The sequence below is a fragment of the Drosophila sulfurigaster genome, chromosome 3 (genome assembly GCF_023558435.1).
Source record: "Drosophila sulfurigaster albostrigata strain 15112-1811.04 chromosome 3, ASM2355843v2, whole genome shotgun sequence".
Lineage (NCBI taxonomy): Eukaryota > Metazoa > Arthropoda > Insecta > Diptera > Drosophilidae > Drosophila > Drosophila sulfurigaster.
This window is the reverse complement of record NC_084883.1, coordinates 23,053,529-23,075,961: the sequence shown is the minus strand read 5'-3', so window position 1 is coordinate 23,075,961 and position 22,433 is coordinate 23,053,529. Positions and strand designations below refer to the sequence as shown.

Genomic DNA, 22,433 nt, shown 5'->3' with positions numbered 1-22,433 from the left:
CTTAAACAAACAAAAGCACAGCAGTCCTTCACTGCTTGTGGCTCATTTCATGTATGTGCAAAATAATTGCTTTGTAGATTTTCGTAAGAAGCAAAATGAAAAGTAACTTCTGCTGACAGAATTTCTTGTGGTTTCACATGAATATTGCCAACAATTAATAGCTAGAATACATTTATGTATTTATAGTATATACAAATAAGCATTAAGTATATTTATTCTATTATTAAAATGAGCTCTGACTTCAATTTTAGTTAATCTGAAGGCTGCATGACTGACAGCTAGCTGAGACGTATTATTCGTTCGTTTACTTCCATTATCTCACATACATAGAAAGAGAAAGAGAGAGAGAGAGGGATAGCAAGAGATATGACTGGGCTTGGCTTGCTTCGAGCCTGACAGTTTGTTTCCTGTCCACTAACACGTTTGTACACAATTGCTTTTGGTCTTGGTATTGGGATTTGTATTGTACATACAGTTGTATTTTGTAGTTGGAGCCTGTCTGCAAAAAAGTAGGCAACATTTTTCAATTGAAAAGAAAAACTACATTCAGTTACAACAAAACATTACACTGATAGTGTCGAAGGGGGCCTCCAAGGTGCAGGCGACGGCGGCGGACATTGGGATAGCAATAGGAATAGGGATCCGGCTGAGGGATGAGGAGGCGTCAGACACGAAATGATTTCGAACGTGGCTGACGACAAAAGTTAAACGAGGTCAAAGTGTATGAATCCGATTCCAGCATATTGACCGTTCACTGAATGGCTGGCAAACATGCGAGCCAACAATCGCCAGCAACAGCAACAGCAATAGCAACAGCAACACTAAGAACTTAAAATGGGATACAAAAGCGGTGCCAACTCTCCGGCTGTCTGGCTGTTTGGGTGGGATTTGTATCTGAGAATTTGTTTGCATTTGATTGTATGTTGACATTATTTATTGAGCAGCAGCAATGATTAAATTTCAATGAAACGAAATGAAAATGCATTTTGAGTGACTGGCAAATTGCTGGCCCATTATAATTTCCCATCTGCTCACCCCCTTTCTCCCCCCGCGCCAGTATTTCATCCGTTGCCTGTGGCAGAACTATCAATGTTGCAAGTTTTAATACATTTTACGTCTTTGCCCAATTCTTTTGCAATCGCCGCAGCTTCCTTTTTACGACTACTTTGCTGTGTCGTCGTCGTCGACGTCGTCGTCTTCGTTGTGGTCTCCTTGCCCGCCAAAGCGCTCATGCAAAAGCAATTTCCTGAAGTTTTTACTCACCACACACACAGAGACCCATATACACACACCCATACAGATACACAGACAGATAGTGAAACGTACGCGCACGCAGGACGCGACCTCACTTGAAACGCATTGGCCAACTTGGTTGGCGTTGACTGCACGACACTCGACAGCATTCGAAAACCAATACGACTGCGATTATGCGGCTCTATGAGCGTACGTGTGTTTAAGTCCGTGTTCGTGTATCTCTGTGTTTGTGTGTGTGTGTGTGTGTGTGTGACGCGTCCTGCGCGCATACTCAAACTTACAAATTGCGCGCTGTAAGTAAGAAATCATTGAGGTTGGTCGCCACACTAATGGAAAACGACAAGCGGCATGTGGGCAAACGTTTTGCCGACCTCCGCCCTCCGCTCTCCATCCTCTGCCCTTCCCCCTTTTTATGGGACTTGCAGTGCACTGCAATCTCCTTAGTTTTCCATACCCCACGCTCTGCTCGCACGTAGCCGGATGTTGCCGAGCGATAGTTGTCGTTGTCGTTGTCGCTGTCAGAGCTGCTGTGGGCTCTGTGCGGACTGCGGTTCAAGTTTACTTCACGTTTGGGTTTGGTCACCGCAAAAGTTTAGCTGCCCGCCCACACTTCGTCCTGCCGCGCGATGCGTGCTTCTGCTTGTGCTGCCTGCAGCATTACACAGGATCAATTTCTTTTGAGCACTGATTTGCTGTCTCGGGCAAAGTTGCTCAACTCTTGCAATAACCGCTGCCCCGCTGTGTGCTGGCATCGATGCTAAAATCTGTCATTAATATATGCCTTTTAAATTGCACAGAGAGCGAGAGAGCAAACCTGCAACTGTTGCAGTCGTCAGGCTGTCTGCTTTTGTTGGCTTAATTAAATGGGTAACGCAATAAGCACGTGACATTAGCAAAGTAAACGCAATTTAGAATTGTGACACACTTTGAACGCATAGTTCAAGCGCATTCTACAACCAAAGAGAGTCTCGAATGGTTTAAAAGAGCAGGCAAAGAGAACTGGAATTGAGTGCGCACTGGAAATGTTTGTAGCCTACTTTGTGGCGCGCATCAGCTGTCGACTGAAATGAAAATGAAAACGAAACCTGACCTGCAAAGCTTGCAAAGCTTTCATTCTCAACTCTCTCGCTCTCTCTGGAGATTCACTGCGCATGTCGCGTGCTCGCTTCCAGCTGTCAGACAGACACACGAAGCTTGTGCCTGTGCCACACGGGCGTGCACCGTTTTGGTGCTTTGTTGTAGCATTCGTCGGCCTCTTCGTCGTGTGGTTGTCATCATCTTCGTTATCCTTAGCGCCATCGTCAGATGTGTGTGAGTTACACACTGAGCTGAGCGGAGCCAGTGTCCTTTTCAGTTCACTTCGTATACTCGTTGAAAGCTGTACACGCTACGGAAGCGACGGTGTTTTACGTTCGCCCCTTCAACTTCAGACAAAACGGTTGGCATTAAAACAACAACGACTCCAACAACAATAATAACAACAGCAACAATTTAAAACAACAATAAGCACTTGCCACAGCACAATAACAAGCGTCTTTGCCGCCGGCGAATTCTTATTCAGTGTGAAATACAACAACAACAACAACAACAAAGAGAAAAGAAAAATCGCGAAAGCAAAGAAAAGCTGAAAATAAATTTCAATAGAGCCGCCAAAAGTTCATGCTCCAAGTTCAAAACAAAAGGCGGCGCGTGTACGTGCGTGTGTGTGTGTGTGTGTTGGTGTGAAAGTGGTGTCGATGCGAATGCTGGCGAATATCCTTGTTTATCCTTGAAAACGCATTTGTGCGCGTTGAAAAATTACTGTGCATGTGAAAGCCAGCAACAAGGCGGAAAATTCGCCAACGCGTCGTCGAGCGTCTTCTGCTCTATCTCCTATGCGTGTGTGTGAGGCATCCTGCATCAACTGCACGCAGAGAGACTGAAAGAGACAAGCAGGAGGCTGCAACAGCGCGTCAGTCTGTGCTTTAAATGTTGCCGCTGCCTGCTCGAGAGATTGTCAGGGCAACAACTGTGTGAACGCAACTAAAAAGTTAGCAGTTGGCATCAGCGACAAAAAGTGAAAGCGCAAAGCGAAAGCGAAACGCATTACCGGAAGCGGAAGGAAGCCGAGCAGGGACCAGAAGGCAACGCGGCAACTGAACGGCAACTGAACGAACGTACGGCATCAGGCAGGCACATCGTCACCAAGCGGCAACTGCAATGTGCTGCCGCTGCATTGTTGTTTTGTTAGCATTTTGACCCAAATCGCATGCAACGCGCGTGTCTCGCACTTTGTGTTAGTTTGCGTGTGTGCCTGTGTGTGGGTGTTTCTCTGTGAGTGTGTGAGTAAAATGCATGACCGATAAGCGCAGGTGTCATTGCCGTGTGACAAAGTTCCGTGTGAACAACAGATAAAAGTCGCGCCAAGCGCTCAAACATAAAACAGCGGAAAAGCAAAGAAATCCCCGAGCGGAAGAGGGAGAGTGTGAGCGGGTGAAAAACAAGGATTAAAGGATACTACGTAGATAAACAAAATCTGTTAAATCAACTCTCTCTCGTTCACTGCGTGTGTCCAAAAGTTGTCGCCGCTGACACGACCACGGCTACGGCTTAGGTGCATCTCGCCGACGACGAAGCAGCTGCCACATTTTGAGCCCGAAAGGAGTCACAGACAGCTTCTCACATGTGAGTTTGACACCTGTAAAATGTACGACTTTTATTTTTTCAGCCATCCTCTTACTCGCGCGCTCATCCCTTGGCATTTTTATGAGAGATTTGAAAGTTTGACATTCGTTAGTTTATGGCCAGCGGCAGCATGTTAACTTGGCTTACCTGCCACACAGCCACATCCACATCCACAGCCACTGCCACAAACACATTTCACAATTTACATTTTATGCCTCACATTTACGGCAACATAAATAAGTGACATCTCATGCCACGTTTCTTAGCATTTATTTTCATTGCCGCACAATTTGTAGACTCAACAGCTGAGGGCCATAAAAATGTTTAACTTGCCTGCTATGTAAAATTGTTTATTTTTGTAATTATTTCACTATTGAATATCCATTTACCAATAGCAAACATTAAAAGCTATAAATAATTTGGTTTAAACACATGCTACGTTTCTTTTCGACCTATTTTTTGTTGATCTTTTTCTTAGACTTAAATCCTTTTTTGGGTCAGTTATTTATACGCTTTTAAGCCTCTTGATGTTTTTGTCAAACTGCCCAAAAATTTCTTTCTTATTAAAGTAATTCAGTTGTACCTTTTGCATAATTGATGATATTTAAAATATCTTTGAATATAATGAATGGTTATTGATTGGCATTTATTAAATACTTATGAGCTTATTCAAATCACGCCAAGCACGCGATTTTATATATAATCAGAATTGGAATGACAAGCCATAAATTGAGTTATTACATTCTAATTATTTGCCAATTATTCGTATTATTTGTAAGCCATTTATAACAGATATTTTTATCTATATATACAATCTCGTTGGCAACGACACAGCCTCAGCGCATAAATACACAAGTAATTCTCCATTTAATGAAGACACAATGAAAGAGAGAGAGAGAGTCTTGAGACAAGCAATAATTTGAATATTTGAATACTTATGTTGAATTTTGAGTGCATTTTGCATGATAAATGGTGAGAATTATTCAAGTTGCCATTCGCAGTTCATCAAAATCAGTAACGTTTGCTTTGGCGTTTAATTATTTTGGTCGAAACGTGACATAAACAAGGCCAATGCGATTATGGCGAACTTAACGCAGAAACAGCCGCACGACTAAGCGCCATTTAGGGGCGCGAAGCTTGGTCTGCGGGATATGTACGCGAAAATGCAGAGATATAGGGATACACATCTACTATCTATGCATACATATATAGCGACGGCTTCTTAATGAAATGACAAAATGAAAACACGGGGAAAATCGCTGGGAAAAAGCCAAATATTTGCGTATGCCCAGGAGACACAACGCTAATGGCAAAAGTCGTCGCGTCGTGTGTAGCGTTGTTGATGGCGATGGCGACTACGTGAGAAGTCGAGATCGTTGCTGGCAGCGCGACAGTTGCGATGAGCAAATCCACCAAGTGTGTGTGAGGATGTGTGTTTGTGTGTGTGTGGGTGAGTTGAATGTGGCAGCTCACTCTAGTATGTGTGTGTGTGTGGCAAGAAAGCAATTAAATATATTTCCGCTTCGATGTCAAAATTAATGTGAATTTGATATTTGAAAGCTTGCACGCACAGGGACACGCACAGCGCGGATGAGCAGGTGGGGAAGGAGGGGGCAATGAATGAATGAAGTAGGTGGATTGGGACATGTCTGGGCGTGGTTGGCTGACAAGATGCCTGGCTATGTCAACGCTTGACTGTCAGGCATTTAACGAGGCCATGCAGTAACCTTTCATTGAAAATGGTCGACGAAGAAGGCGTCTCTCTCCCTCTTTCTCCCTTTCTGCCTCTCTTCCTCACTCGGCGCAAAGCGCTTCAGCACCTTGAGGGTTCACCACGTTAACATGCTAAATATGGCGACGCCTTTGGGCCATGTCGGATGCCGTTGTCAGTTGTTTTTGTGCCTGCTGCGCTCCGTTCTCTGTCTGGACGTTGACACAAATTTCTAGTGGCATGCCAAGCCATTCCCATTGGGGTAGGTAGGTAGGAAGGTACTTGGCGATGTATGCGTGTGTCGAGTGTCGAGTGTCGGGTCGGCTCATGTAATTGCTAATGAGTGGGCCAATAGGCGTATGCGTAATATGGCGTTCTACTCAAGTGTGTGCCTTAAACGTCGACGTAGACGTCAACGTCATAGATAAAGCTCAAAAAGTCAACTTTTGCTGACTAAACATCTTTTGGGTAACTATTTAAAATTTGACTACTATAAAAAGAAAACAAACATTGAGCACTTTTTGCTCAACTTCTGCACAGATTGTTGTCTTTTTGATTTGATTGTGAGTTCGCTAGTGTGTGTGTGCGTGCGTGTGTGTGTATTCAGGACAGTTGACAGTTTTTGCCTAGTCTAGTTATTTATGCAAAATATCTACAAGCATAATAACAATGGCAAATAAAAAGCAAACAATATTTAAATAAAGGATTATCAAGACAGGCCAACTAACTTTGCCTGCAGCAAAAGCATCCATAGCGATGGCAATAGCAACGACAACAGCAACAGCAACAGCAACGACAACGAAAGCAGCAACAACTCAAGGAAAACATGAAAATGGAAAAGCGTTTGGGACATTGCTTATGACTGTGTCGTTTCTTGGCTTCATTTGCCATGGCTAGCTGCCTGTCACAAAGTCTCCTCGCTCCCTCTTCCACTCTTTGTGTCTTTCTAGTCTCTAGAAATACGAGCAGCTGTATCATAGCCAGTGCGTAGACTGGCTGGCAGCCTGCTGCGTCCTGTGTGTGTCTATGTCGCCGCATATTTTATACACTCTCTCTCTCTCTCTCTCTCTGTATGCTCGCATTTCCCTTTAGTCTAGCTCCGTCCGGCGTCTCAGCTATTGTTTCTGTTTTGCTGTTTTTAAATTCATTTTTATTCATTAGAATGTGCTCGCTTATTGCACGAGATGATGTCATGTTAACAACGCGTCTCGCCATCGTCGTTGTCGTCGTGCACGTACAAACAGTTATTATGCTAAGCATATGGGTCTCAACTCTCTTTCTGTCTCTCTGTCTCTGTATCAAGCATAAGATCACACATGAATCTCATCCTGTACTCGTATCATATTTTATTCAATTGCGCCGTCCTTTGATTTGCTTAGCCTGCTTTTAGTACGACTCTTAGCGCGTTATCCTTTCGAATTTCCATTCGAATTGCCATTGCCACCATTTTCACTGCAATTTCAATTTCGATTCCATATGCATGGCTTGGCCCTGCCCATCGAGATGGTCACTGTTGCAGCTTTTCATTTTCATTGCGATTGCCAACTTTTAATTTCCATTTATTTTTCGGTGACTTTTGCCAAACTGATGCTGGGGCTTATCTGCCGACTGCCGAGCTGCATCCATTTGGCCAATGGGCCATTGTGCTCTGCAGCTGACGCTAACTGGGAGCTGTGTGCAAACGCCCGCATTGTGCCCGGTCTTGCTACTGATCCTTTTGCAGATATATATCGCTAGCCTTTAATGTTTTCCATTTGATTGGTTGCAGTTATATTCTCATGACCATCTTTTCCCTTTTTGGCAGACTTATCGAGCGTGAAAGTTTACAAACGCTCGAGCACTTTAAATGTCCATACAATAATTTATTTTATACACAATTGAAAGCATAATCGTGTAGTCGACGGTTTTAAACGCGGCGTATACTTAATGTCCACTTAACAGCAAGCCAGCGAGTCAATTAAAAGTGCGGCAGCTTACAAAATGTACAAGTATAACGAAGAAGGCTGTCAGGCTTTTATGACTCGCTTTTGTGAAGTGAAAGTCTCTCTCGCTTTAGCATTTCAACTATGCCATAAACATTTATAGAATAATGAGGCAATTAAATTTACATCGCGCTTAACAAATTAAGCTCGTAATAAGGAGCTTGCCATAATCAAGCCGTGTTACCCAGTTCAACTATGTATATATTATATAGAGAGATAGATACCACAGAGAAGATGACATCTAATCGATGGATGGGATCTTGTCTTCTCGTTTTCAGTGTGGCCTTGTGTTGCCCTCTGTCCTCTGTCGTCTGTCCTCTGTATCGAATGCAGGTAATCAATCAGGATCAGGTCGAACGGGTCGAAGAGGTTGCAGCTGGTGCGTGGTGTGGCGTTGTTGTAATCCATTTAACATTTACCATTTATGTTAGGCTTGTTTGACAGTCGAGTTTTGTTTGCGATTCAGCTTAATTATTGAATATCAGCTAATTATGCTAAGAGCGTGTCGCCGTCTCAATGTGATTTATTTCCATTTGTATCTCTATCTGTAGTCTGTATGCCTTTGTGTTTTACCTTGAAATCCGAACATTCTATTAGCACAAAATGAATTATTAATAAGTGTGTCACTCGGGTGGTCTGGCTAACAAGGTGTATGTGTGTGCCGATTACGCACATAAAAGGGGGCGTATACGTAATATACAAGCTTGTGTACAGACTGTGCAAAGTCATTAAAACCTGTGACAGACATGAAAATAGAAACAACAAGACAACTTGGGGTTTACCTTTAACAGACGCACACACACACACATATGCTTTGTTATGTGGCACTAAAACTTTAGGCTTGTTTATTTAGGCGTTAGAGTTACAGAAGGTGGCCGGTCGTTCGGTCGGTTGGTTGGTGTTGAGCTTTGCGCTTAAGCAGAAAATCATTAGTTAAAATACGCAAATATCTCTAACGTTTTTATTAGCCGAGCAAAAAGTAATTGCCCACAATTAGGGCTTAAATTGTATGGCCATAGAGAGACAGCTAACTGCATTGCCGTTGTCCTAAGCACACAGCACACAACACAACAGCAACAAAGTCCTAGGCGGAGGCGGAGGAGGAGGCGGAGAACGTTGCCAGTTCCCTGTCCCTGGAGGATTAAGCAAAGCGTGAATACGTTTCTGCTTGCTCGTTAACTAAGAATTACCCCATGTAGCAGTAGCACAAACACACACACACACATTCACATACATTTTCCCATCTATATGCAACGTATTCTTCTCGTTTTTTTTTTTTATTTTTTTCCCAACCTGACTCCTGGCCAAAAACACTTTGCCTTCTATGTGTCTTTGCATTTTCGTTTACTTTGTGTTTTTATTGAAGCCATTTTCGGGCAAAGCAGAACAAACGACAGAGCACAACAACTGAAACTGTCTCCCTTCTGCCATTTCCTTCTAGCTCTCATTTCTACGCTCCCTTTTGCCATTCTTTTGTTGTTGCTGACAACGTTTTACATACAAATGCGTCTTGGATTTTGTTTTCAGCGTCCAGTTCAGTGAAGCAAATACTTATAAAGATGGATATGCTTATATAAGTCGCACACTCCTCTGATTGACACTGATTTTCTCTTTATATACATATTTCTTTATATTTTTTTTTCCCACTATATTTATAATTTTGACTCGCCAAGCGGACACACATAATGGCATCGGCATCGTGCTGATCATGACTCGTATAATGTGGCTTATGGCTTTGCCTGTTCGCTCGTGCGTAATCGAGTTTCTCTGCTAGTTTTGTGTTGTGCTTTGCATAAAATGCTGCAGAAATGAATTTGAATTTTCAATTGAAAATTTACGGCACAGCACAGCGACACTTGACAATTATTGTTGAGAGCAGCATTCAACAGCAAAATGAACTCTTCGCATCGTATCGCATGTCGGCAATTTTTGGCATTTAAAGTTTCGCCAAATTCAATTAAAACTTACAAAGTAAATCAGACGTAATGTAACACACATACACACACACACATATATTCACAGACAGAGAGAGCTATTGCGAGACAGTCAGTCATGCTCGCACAACATTTTTATGGGCACTCAGAAAAGTACGTAAAATAAATATGAAATATTTGCAGCCCACACGCTTTTATGACTCTCACTCTAGCTGCTGTTGTTGTTCTTAATATTGTTGTTGTTTTTGTTGTAACTCGTTAGCGCCGCAGCGAGTTCAAGGTCCTGTGCCGCAAGGATCAAGTTGGGCGAGAGAGGCGCGCACACAAATAAAAACATGTAAGTGCCAACAATAATAAAAACAATGCCGAGCCAAAATGAGCACAACATCAAGATTTTAAATTCCACTGCTTTGCTCCTTGTTTCCTCACACTCTGCGCGAAACGTCGCGACGCGGCGCGACAAAAGAGTAGAAAAAAAGAGGCATAGAGAAAGTTGCCACATGAAGTGGCACAAATGAAATGCATAGAAGTGAAACTAGAAGGAGAAAGAGAAACAACAAAAAGAATAAGCGAGTACTCTTGCCTAAAGCACTTGACAATCAGGCAGGTGTGACTGGGCGTAATGGGCGTGTCTCTTCGCCAGCCCAGGGACAAGTGCAGGGCACATTGAAGCTGTGTGTGTGTGTGTGTCGCCTCATCTTTCCATTAAACAATTTAACAAAGCTGGGAGAGAGAGAGAGCTAAGTTAAATTACGGAAATAAACATTTTACACGCTGCAGCGAGGCCTTTAAGATGCGCTGACGTCGCAGCCACGGCGCAAAGTGCGATTCATTTGCTGTTATGCGATAAGACTAAAAGCGAAGCCAAAAAAGAGAGAGAAAGAGAAACTTTGCTAACAACTTTGCGAGGGTAGCTCAATAAGTTAGTTACAGAAATGCCTGAGCTGTTGGAGCAATTAGCTGCAGCATCCTTGAACATCTCGAACGAGTCTCGGCGACACTTTTTGCGTCTATCAAAAAGGCGTCATGTCAAAATGTTTCTTCGCTCTTTACCATTTCGGCTGCTGCCGCTTGTAATGTGAGCTCATTACCATAAAAGCGTTGCTGAGAGCGACAGCACGCACATATGAACGAATGGCTAAAGTAGCTGAAAGAAAGGCGCAAAGAAAAAAAAAGTAAATGAATGGAGAGAAAAGGAAAAAACCGAAAAGAAGGAAGAAAACTTATAGATGTCTTCAATTTCAGTAATAGCACTTTGGGGCATGTGGGATTTGTATAGGGGAGAGTCTTAAAAGAGACCCCTTTGGCCCAAAGTTTTTTAACTGCTGCCTGGTGGATTTTAAAGTGTGTTACAGCCGTCGGGCATAGCAAGTGAACTGAACTGAACTAACTCAGTGTCTGATCAGCAGTGGCAGTGATGATAGACAGACATATCGTGTTATAGTAACTACCATATACATATACATATACATATACATATACATATACATATACAAAAGCACAAGCAAAGGCTTAAGAAATATGGCAAATGGCTGCCCGCTGGGGCATTGGCTATTAAGCTGAAGCAATAGAAAATATTACGGCTACTGTTGGCAATACATTTGAGAGCCTCTGGCATGTCTATACAGCGCACATACATGCCAAGAAAGGAAGGAAAGCACGCAAAGGAGCAGAATATCAACACATCAGCATCATGGGCATTGGTTTCGTTATGCAGCGAAATAAACTGAACCACCTTCCAGCCCGCCAGCCAGCCACATATACGTATGAATGTATGTAGTACTTCATGCAATCGGCAAAAGTTTTCAAAATTCAACAAAACCGACAACAGACAACTTGTCGAGTCGAGTTATCGAGATGCCAAATGTTGATGCTGCTGCTGCTGATGCTGATGCTGTTGGTGGTGGTGGTGATGTCGATGTCTTTGCCGGATTTGCCATGTCCCTGTTCATCGCCATCGTTCTCCCACTTGGAAAGCTATTTCGACTGCCGCCTGAAAGTATGCTGTGGAACTTTGCAAATATGCGAACTGTGCCTCAGAAGCGTTGGCGTTGGCGTTGCCGTTGACGTTGGCATAAAGATGCTATTGAGCGTATGCGAGGCATGCCAAAGCTTTTTGGCATAAATACGCTGCCATATAATGCACAGAGTATTTCAAACACTCACACACACACACACTCGCACACACTCGCACACACACGTGCAGAGTTAGACAAAAGCTTAGCCGGATGAGTTTGCTTTGCACGCAGTAGAGTATGCCACTAGACCAAGAAAATTGAATTTGTGTGTGCGTCGTGCGTTGCCTACATCAAACCAAAGTGTGAAGTGTGAGCTCTGAGTTCGAGCTGTGAATATGTAGAATGCTATTGCAAGGGTCCTGCACCACAACTCGTCTCTCTCTCTCTGAGCAGCATTGTTTTGGTCCACAGCCAGACCGCAAGACGTCAACGTATTTGTGGGCTTTTATTCCCCAGCCTGTGCCATACATCGTTGTGTAGTCAGGAAATCGGTTTTATCTGATCTGCTGGTCTGTTTGTTTGTTAGCAGTCGGAGCGAGCAGTCGGCTTTGGCATTCGGTTGTCCTCTGTCCTCTACATTCTCACAGAAGTCGTCGTCGTCATAATATTTGCCAAGGAATAACTTCATTCGAGATAAAAGCGTATATCATGTGCTTATGCCGTTATCCTTTTATGTTGCATTCTTTATGCTATCATTTTATTATCTCTGTTTCACTTTCAACCTAAACTGATTGCCATTAGAGTGGACCCTTGCATAGAACCTAGGCCTGATGTTATGTACTGGAAAAAAATAGAAGCACGCAGATAAATATGCTACTACACCCCATAGTTGAATGGTCAGTCGACCAGCCCATAAACAGAAACAGCAACAGCAACAGCAATAACAAGAACATTTAGAACGACCAACGAAACGAGCATTGTTGTATGTGCATGGCGCATAAATCATTTAGGGCGTATCATACTTTACAGCTGGCACTATTTGCTGTTGTTGTTTAGCGGCCCGCAGTGCGGAAATTAATTTTGTGCTTTATTGCAACTAATTCGATTATGAGCGGACCACCCACAGCGAATGCTAAACATGCACATAAACAAAACCAGCAACAGCAAATGCTGCAACAACAACAACTCGTGTCCTTTGCGCATTGTTAAATTGCATGAGTGTTGGCTTTTCTCTGGCACTGTGCATAATTCATTCGCCATGAAATAAATCAAACAAAAAGAATAAAGTTCTATATATATATATATATACATATACAGCAAATAGTTCTAGCGCATTATTTTGTTATTAAACACTGAGCTCCAATTTGATTTATGCTTTTATTCTAGCGTCCTTGCGTCCCATCAATTTTTAATGGTTGGCCTGGGCATTGAAATAAAATTCGAAATTGAAATCCATAAACGCTGAAAGTGACGTCACGTGCGTCTAATTAATTAACCGCAATCGAAGCGGGGGAAAAGTAGTTGATGGCAAAAGGGCAAAGGCAGCTGCCAGAAATTTACACAAAAGGAACCTATAAATGAATTTTACAATTCGCAAAGAGGCTCGCCGACTGGCTGGGTGGCAAATGAGTCGGAAATCGCAATGCTCAGCCATAAACGACCCCGTTGTTGCTCGAGATGCTCACGCAGCGAGAATTTCATTCTCAAGCGATTTGTGTGTCTCTGGAAATTATATTTTTATTTTTTTCCGCTTTCATTTCGGTTTCATCGATTTGCCGCGCTGCTGATGACTTTATCAAGAAACGTTTGTCCTGGTCGCTTGTTAAGCGCCACAACACACACACAGACACACATACACATACCAATATACATGAGAGTCCTTGGTGCTAGGCAGATCCTTGGCGATTGCCTGCAGCGCATGTTTTTGGGCTGCGCATTTAATGTGCGCTCAGTTCAGTTTTTTTGGGGGCGTTTGTGGCATTTGCACGCTTCATTTGACATAAAGAGCAAAAATAACCGCCAGCGCTTTTGTGTGCGACAGCCGGGCGAGACTCGCCGACTGTCCGACTGCCCGACTGAGGGCAGAACCATGACCGTTGCGCAGATTAAGTATACGCCCTGTATTTGCTTTGTATATACATATTATTACGAGCCATCGCAACCCACGCATCTCGCTGGCATTTTATTTGTGCGCTGAATTGTGGTCAGAGCTCATAATGTGCATAATGCGTAAGCAAAGCTCAAATTATAGCGCACATATAACACACATTTTGCTCTTACAATTGCTGCAATTAGTCTTTTTCCCAACAACAATTTGGCAATTGTATTCAAAATTGACTTATGCATGCATATTTTGAGCTCAATTACCAGACAACCCTGGCACCAACTGATTGCAGCCTGCGGGATGTCTTCTGTGTCGGTGTCGATTATTTAATTGCAAAACCATAAAATGTTTAACAATTTTATGAAGTCCATGAGCATTTCACTAGAATTGTGAAGAAATTATTTGTTTTCATTGATTTTCGATTAGCATAAATAGTGAATATTACGCTGATGCTGCGAAATTAATTTCAACAAAAATTCATTAAACATTTTCCAAATGTCAAATAAATTGTGCATTGAGAGCGCGCGCTGACAGTTTCACGTGGCGTATACGCGATGACAGACGCGTTTTAATAAGCTCCCGCATAGTTCGATATCATATTAAATATAAGTATTTTGTGATATAAATGTGTGTAGGTTCATGTCAGATACGTGGAACATTTATTAAATTTAGCCATCAGTTATAGTTGTTGTTGCTTGCGATATTGTTGTTGCTGCCGCTGTATCAACGTGTCTCATTTCAAATTGTTGTACGTGCCAGGGAAAGCAATAGCTTTCAGCAAAATTAAATTGACTTTTCATCGTTGAAAGCGTTTGCCGTTTGCCTCCAATCATGTGTGTGAACATACAATATGAATGTGCACAGTAAAATTAATTTTCTAATTAAAATTTTTGACTGTGGCTCAACTAATAATATCAAGTGCCTAATCCATAAATATCTCTCTATTTTTTTTAGGTAAGTTCCATAATTAGCAAATTGGCTGTGACAGTCGGTGACAAAGTGAAAAACTAGCGTAAGTAATTAAATGTAATTTAATTAATCAACGAGTATGAATAATAAATGCCATTTTAATATAATGTATGAGCAAAGTTTGTTTTGCTGCTCTAAATGAAAAGTTGCAGTGTCCCTTTTTGCGCTAAGGAGCTCCTTCTTCTTATTATATGTAGTAGTTGTGTCTTTCTTTGCTGTTGCGCCCAAGTCATGTGCAAAATTTATGTGTGTCATCTAACAGTATGGGAAAAAGCCAGTAGCCAAACGGTACGGAAATGGGGGATGGGGAAGGGAAAACTGCACAAAAGAAAATCCAAAGATTAAATTAAATTGTACACGTCCCAGTTTTAAACTAAACAGGCGGCAACAGAGAAGAGCTCAAGCCAGCAGCTGCTTCGACTCGTACATCATAAGGACAGGCACGACACACAGACACTACACTACACACACACACATACACACACAGAGAGATTTCTATGTGTGTGTGTGCAGTTGCTGGCCAGGAGAGTTACTTGCAAACGCTTTAGAGCAATAAATCACAACATTTTCAGATGCTTACACAAATGCCTTTTTGATCCTTAATTTTCTGATCAAATACGTGACATTAAACACGGCCAGCCAAAAGGGGGGAGGAGAATGGTGGGCGGAGGGCGGTGGTGACTGGCAACTAACAACATCGTAAGCATGTTGAAAATTGAATGAAAAGTACTGCGAATGCCTGAGAGAGCATTGTGACATTGTGTTTTGAGCTGCTGCTTTTGCTGTTGATGCTGTTGTTGTGCGAGTGTGCGATTGTGCCGGGTTACGAGTTTGTGAAATATAAAAACGAAAACGAGAACGAAAACGAAATGAAACGAAACAAAGCGAGAGAATTTTTCAATCGCAGCTGCCCACATAAAGCCATGCCAAATGTGCGACAAGGATTTGCTGTTGCTGTTGCTGCTGCTATTGTACTTACTATACGAGTATTTTACAAGATGGCATTGTAAACTTGCCCATTTACGACTGTCTGCAACTGATAGTCGCCTGCCTTGGCATTGCCTACAATGTTGTGCACTCCATTGTTGGCTGTGTTTTACGCTTGCTTACTTTTCAATTTATTGCTCAGCATTAAAACAATAACTACTACTACTAGTCGTAGTCGTAGTACGAGTAGTTGTTCACAATGCTCGTTCACATATGTTCTTCTTGTGTGTGCTCTGCGCCCTTTGACAAAATGTCAATTGCAATGGCAAAGTATTAAAAGCTACACTTACTCGCTTAGCTCGCACAGCATTCGTAGATTATGGAAAATTAATGGAAAATGTTTGGCAATCACAAAGAATTTCCGAATAAGTGCTATTCACTGCAGTAAATCAAAGTTGAATCTTTTGTATTGATTAAATACTATTTATGGAAACAAGTTGCATAGTTTGTTTGTTAATATCGTGATATGGTCACCATATTCGCCAGATGGTAGCTTAATTGAAAATGTTTGAGGCTGCCTAAAACGGAAGATATACCAAGGCTGAAAGCAATAAAGAAACATTAACTGAAGTTATTAAATGTACTTGGAGGGAGATTTCCTTGAACTTCCTTTTGTGAAAGACTGGTTATATAAAGTTATTACTAACAAAGGAGGCAGTACTTATTACTAAAAGTATTAATTTGTATTAGTATTTAATCTAATAGTAACACCCACTAAAAATTTAAATTAAAAAATTAATACTTCATTTGTAAAAAGCCTAAGTGCGTCTATTCTATTGACCAAGAAAAATGCATCTTATTTTGAGTAGCGTTAGAAAAGAAAGAAAATGTTTGAAAACATTCAATTTTGATAAATGTATATAATTATTTTTATATTATGAAGTATCATTAAATACCAAATAATTAATAAATATTCAACAAATTTTATTTTATTTTAAGTAAAAGTGCGTCTAACGTAAGACCAACAGTATCTAAGGAAACAAGTTGCATAGTTTGCACTGTGATTGTAAAGCAAAGATAATTTAATATTTGCTAAACAAGTAAGAAAGCTAAAGTCGAGTGTGATCGACCGTAAGATATCCGTTACAGACTTTGAATAAGAGCAAAACAGTGCGGTATTATTTTTATGATACACCGAATCAAAACACAACAAAAAAAATTCACAAAGGGCATAAAACTATAAAGGCCTGTATTAGTAGGTGTTTAGTCCATATAAAAGTATTTCTTCAATAACTTCTAAAATTTTTTTTCTGATCGCAATCAAATTTTTAGTAATCTTAAATACTATGGTTTTTATTGTACGTATCAAATATTTATCTAGCTCACAAAATTTTAAACAAATTGACTGCAAGCATAACAAATACTGTCAAAAGCAGCTCTACCTTTTACAGGATCTGAGATCTAGTGTTTTATATGGACAGACAGACGGACATGGCTATATCGTCTCAGCTGTTGACTCTGATCAAAAAGATATATACTTTATGGAGTCGGAGATGCCTCTTTCTGCCCGTTACATACATTTCCTGCAGGCACAACCTTATAATACCCTTCTACCCTATGGATAGCGGGTATAAAAAGAACTGGAGCAAGTGTAAACTTTAAGCCAGCTGCGATTAATTTTTATCTTAAGCACACGCTTGCCTGCCCAAAAATTTGTAGAAAATGCCCAAAATGCTGTTGCAAAAGTTTTATCCAAACAGATTTGAGTACAATAAATCTTATGTTGTTGCAAGTATTTCAAGGTATTTTCGTGTCATATATTATTAAAGCGTAATTTATACAGATTTATCTAGATTGTTCCAACTACTGCTTGTAAGCAGAGTGAATGGGTGTGTGTGTGCAAATGCATGTTGCAATAATCTGCTCTAAGGTCAAGCATATATATATAGTAGTACTTGTAATTTAATTTGGGGAAAAGACTTTTTGGTGATTAGGCCAACATGAATATGAAATGAATATGCTTGGGAAAGTCGATAACCAAGTGGTTGGCTGCTTTCTTGCAATTTTAATTATATCAGCTGGCAAGCTAAACATAAATAATTTACACACAAAACAAGCGTGTGTGTGTGAGTGTGCGAGTGTGTGTACAATTATTGAGCTTGTCAAGCAGAAAGTGTGTACCACACGCACTTAAAATTGTTCTAATTTTCATTAAAATTGTTGAACATGTAACTTAATGATGTTACCCAAAGAAACGCACCGAGCATAATCAACAGTGACTGGGAAGAGAGAAGTGAACGGTAACGGTAACGCTAACGGTAAACGGTACCTGCCACGCATCCTGCCACAAATATTTCATAAAGCTCGCTTGCACAACTTTTCGAACTCGAACAGAAGAGAACTTTGTTTGCGTCGCACAGCTGCCACAACTCGAGCCAGAGTCAGAGTCAAAGTCAGCCCGCAACCCGCAACCAGCAAGCGGGTTTCAGCCCTCTTGTTGGTCTCAGAGCTATCAGCTAAACATGCAAATATACACACAAAATTATAATTATTATGAAATTTTGGAAAATACTTGGGCCACATAGAACGTGGCTGGTTGGTTGGTTGGTTGGTTGCCTGGATGGCTGTCAACGGCAGCGGCAGGCCTTCAACACTTTTACCACAAAGCCAAATGCCAAACGGCAACATTGAGAGGAAACTCCTCCTCGCTTCAAGCCATCACAATTCCCTGCCACAACCTGAGAGGAGAGCAGCAGAGCCAACGTCAGCAGCCAGCAAACACTTGCCGCATTCTCACTTTGAGTGTCGAATGTAAGGAAAGGAGGCAAAGGACAAGAAAGGGGTTTGACTTTCGGGTTTTGCGTTTGGCATTGCCTCATTCGCACGTGCTTCAAAGTCAGCCATCCCCCAAAACGAATATTTAAAAAAAATACAACGTACAGAAAAAAAAGAGTGAAGAAAAACTCATTTAATAACGTTTCGAATTGTGCGGCCAATTTGACTTAATTAGGCAGCTTGCAAACTCAGCAAAAGCATTCAATGGAGCAATGGCAAATGGCGAATGGCGATTAATAAACTTGTCGTTAATTACGTGACCAACATCAACATTTAGCCAATATCAAATCAAGCTGAACTGAGCTGAAATTGACTCAATGACAGACTGCTGACTGGTTGACCGTGGGCAAAGCGAGAAGCGAGAAAGCGAGAGAAAGAAGTGTGCAAAAAGCAATCAACACAAAATTAAACAAGAATCTCAACTCATTTGGGTGCAAAATTAAAAATACCTCGGCAGCCAATTTGTTGGCTGGCGCTTTCGCTCCAGAATGAATTGCGTTAAGCGTTTGTCAATTGTGGGCCCCCGAGAAGCTCAATACCATTAGCAATTTAGCCACCCACTCCCTACCTTCCCACGCCCCTCTTCACTTTACCTACTTGTCTCCTTTCCTGGTGCTCTTTCGCTCTTCCTCTTCCGCTGCCAGCACAATAATTTGTCTATTTAAACTTTTCCTTTTGGCGTTTTGCATTCGCTTTTGTTGTATTTTTTTGTTATTTGCATGTCATTTATTTTGTTAATGTTCGTAAATAAACAACAAAGTTGAGTGGCAATCGACGGGACGGGACGTGCGGGAAAGTCTCCCATTTAGCATTAGCTGCGACAACTCAAAAGCAATCGAAGCAGCAGCAGCAACAACATCAATTTCAATTTTCACACTTGAGGAGGAGCGGGTGGCTCGCTGTGGCTATGGCTGCTTTTGTCTCGGTATAGTAAATATCTTGCGTCATTGCAGAAATATGGCAACAATTTATAAGTGATTCGTCATTGTTTATTGGCTTCATCGAAGCGCGAATGAGCCATGCCAAAGAATTATGGCTGACAATTTGGCTCGCCTTATTCGAAAATCAACAATAACAAATCACAATGGCCACATTCTGGGGTATCATTCTCCAACGCTGCTGTGTTGTCGCTGCTGTTGTCTCTTCATTAGCTGAGTGGCTAGTCAGATTTCTGTTGCCTACTTTTAAGCGCTGCAGCAAATTGACCAACGTGGTGAAGAAAAAATGGCCACCTGCTCGCTCGGCTTGTATGCAATGTAATTTGAGAGTCACACACGGCTAAGCTGATGAAAGGCGGAGAAAGCGAGAAGAGCGAGAAGAGAATAAGACACACACACATACGATACTTTTCGCTTTCTCTGCTGTCTCTGCTTGTCTGCGCGCTTCGGCAGCAATTCGAATCAATTTGAAAGCAGTTTTCCAACGCTTTGGCAGCTTGCTGATGTGAAGTAAAGCAACTGCAGGAGGTATCTGTGCAAAGCGCTGCCTTCAATCACGCTTAAGCGCCTAAAAGCAGGCGCTGTGACACTCAAGCGACACATAAGCTCTGCAACAGAATGCTTGTCGTTCCTCCAGCTCAATCTCCATGTTGTCGTTGTTGTTCTCGTTGTTTTTTTGGGCTGTGTGTTGTCCTGCTTTAAGGCATTTGGCAGGGGGTCCAAAAGTTTGCACACTTTGCAAATGCAAATACGAAACTTAAATGAAATGCAGTTTCACATGGCCCGAAAATGTAAACTTTTTGATTATCAACTCGTAAGAGTAAGTCTCTCTGTCTGTGTGTGTGTTTTGTATGTGCCAAATAAATTCCATGCACAATATTAAGTGCAAATTGTTTTGCCGCAATTGTTGTCTCTCTCACTCTCTCGCTCACTTTTTGAAATTGTCCTAGGTTGCGTCTTTTATATATTTTATGCACGCCACGGCGATGGAAACGACAACAGCTTAGGGCACAGACTGCCAACTTGAGGCATGCGGCATGAGGCAAGCGGCAGGCAGGCGAGCGTGCAACGTCGACGATGGCGACAATTTTTGGCAGCCAAAGCGCTTTTCTATTAAAATTTTCATTAAATTGAAAGCAATTAGTATGAGACCCAGGCAACAGCAACAGCAACAGCAAGCTGAGATGGCTTCAGTTACGCTTCCACAAGCCTCAAAACCAAGCATAGCTGTTGCTGTCGTCGCATATTGTTCCCTTTTCCGTCCCTGACCCCTCTCCACACCATCAACCGTTTGCTCGATGTTGCTGTTGCTGTTGCTGGCATTGCTGTTTGTGTTTTGATTATTGTCAAAAACCCGAGGCAGCAGCTGCAATTTGCGGACACATAAACGAGGAAGCGAGTCCTCGTCGTCATCGTCGTCGTCGTCGTCGACGTCCTGCGACGTGCGTTTGTTGGTTGCTTGCGTGGCGGCTGCCATTCAATTTTCCATGAGGCGCAAATTGCGTTGGCGATAATACAAAAAGTCCGTTGCCATCAAGATCTTGGTCGAGGGTTGCCTGGAGCAGCCTTTTGCAAGGCAACTCGGAATTAATTTGCCTGGCTCCCAACCACACCATACAGCCTGAAACCGCAACAAAATGATTTCGTTTTACCTTGATTTTTGGTCATTTTAAGTGGTGCTTCTCCAGCTGCGCTTTAGATTCTCTCGTCCATTTTTATTGTTCATAGCACTCGCCATTTTGAAGAGCACTTTCGGCTGCTTAGATCACTCAACTAGAAATTGATAGCGCTGCATGCCGGCCATTACTTTTGATGGTCGCCTCACAACATCGAACAGCGACGCCCAAAAAAAAAAAAATGCCGCACAGCATTTGGTAGCCTCTTTTTGGTGGCTGTCAATGTGCTGACAGCTGCGGTGCTTATTAAGCAATTTCCGCCATTTGTTTTTTGTTGTTGTTCGCGTTTTTCATTCGTTTTTGGTGTTTTTTTTACAGGTTGCATAAAGTGTTATTTATTGATATTCCGCAACACGATTTTATGCGCTGCGTGCATAAAAAAAAAGAATGCTGAAACGGCCTTTGATTTAACAGCAATTGTTGTACGTTTGAGTGGTTCCATTAAACGGAATCAGATATTAATTCACAATGCATCGACACAAAGATACACACAAATACACATACATATATACACACAGAGATACTCTCATAGCGACGAAGTATTGTCCTGGAGCTAGAACGAAGCTTTCACAGTTTGTTTATTTCTTTGCATGACTTTGACAGCATAAATATTGAAAATGTGCCAAGGCACAAGAAGAGCACGAAAATTTCTAAAAATATTGCCGAGCCAAAATTGAATTCCTGGCAGTCAGCAGCAGCAGCTTCAACAACAGCTCTGCTCTGCATACCCTGTAGTCCAACATGTAAGGTGTAGTATGGGAGGAGAGAGAGAGAGAGAGGGAAAAGTGACCAATTGTTGTGTTAGTTGTAAATTTATATATTTTATTTTGTTATTTTACAATCCCTAAGTCGACTTACACACTTTACTTTTATGCTTTTAGTTCTGTATAATCAAAAAAGAATTTGTTTAGGGTTTTAGACATTCTTAAAGCGTTGGAAAGTGAGACTGAAGACTACCTTACCTGATTAGGGTGTCTTTCAGTTGCGCAATTTCCTTTACAAGTGCTTTCCTTTTTTTGTGAAATACTTGTCCGCATCTAGAGTCCAAAATTTTTCAATAAAAATAGCCGCAGGCCCACAAAATACCAAAAACAACAACAACAAGAGCAACAAGAACAGCAACTGCGGCGACAACATAAAGCAAAGCCACGTTGTGGCTGAGTCTTGAGCGTTTCCTTTGGAGTTGAAGTTGCTGCTACGTGTTTGTTGTGATTTGGAAAATTTTACTGCCGCCTTGCGTTTGAACTGCGGGGGCGGAAATTATTTGTGTGCCATTGATTATAGCGAGCAAAAGGAAAGCCATGTGCATAGCCCCTGGGACTTTTGGGGAATAGGCACGAGTTTATTTGCTATATACAATTTTTACATACATTTCTATTTGATATATTGAACCAGCTAAGGGCACGTGTGAGACGGGTTTTAAAGTTGCCTTCAAGTTATTTGTCCTTTTGCGAGTATGTCTAATTCAAAAAGAGGGCTAC

General features: G+C 41.8%; 1 protein-coding gene across 5 annotated transcripts in view; it reads left to right on the top strand.

Moving 5' to 3' along the window:
* Positions 1-2,586: 2,586 nt before the first annotated feature.
* LOC133842295 (zwei Ig domain protein zig-8) overlaps positions 2,587-22,433 on the top strand; it is a 71,167-nt gene continuing 51,320 nt past the window's right edge. For 2 of the 5 annotated variants that reach the window (XM_062275339.1, XM_062275338.1), the window contains exon 1: positions 2,591-3,918. The gene's annotated coding sequence lies outside the window, so the exon portion shown is untranslated. Of the gene's footprint in view, positions 3,919-22,433 lie in introns of all 5 variants that reach the window. The other 3 variants (XM_062275336.1, XM_062275335.1, XM_062275337.1) reach the window with 2 other exon arrangements.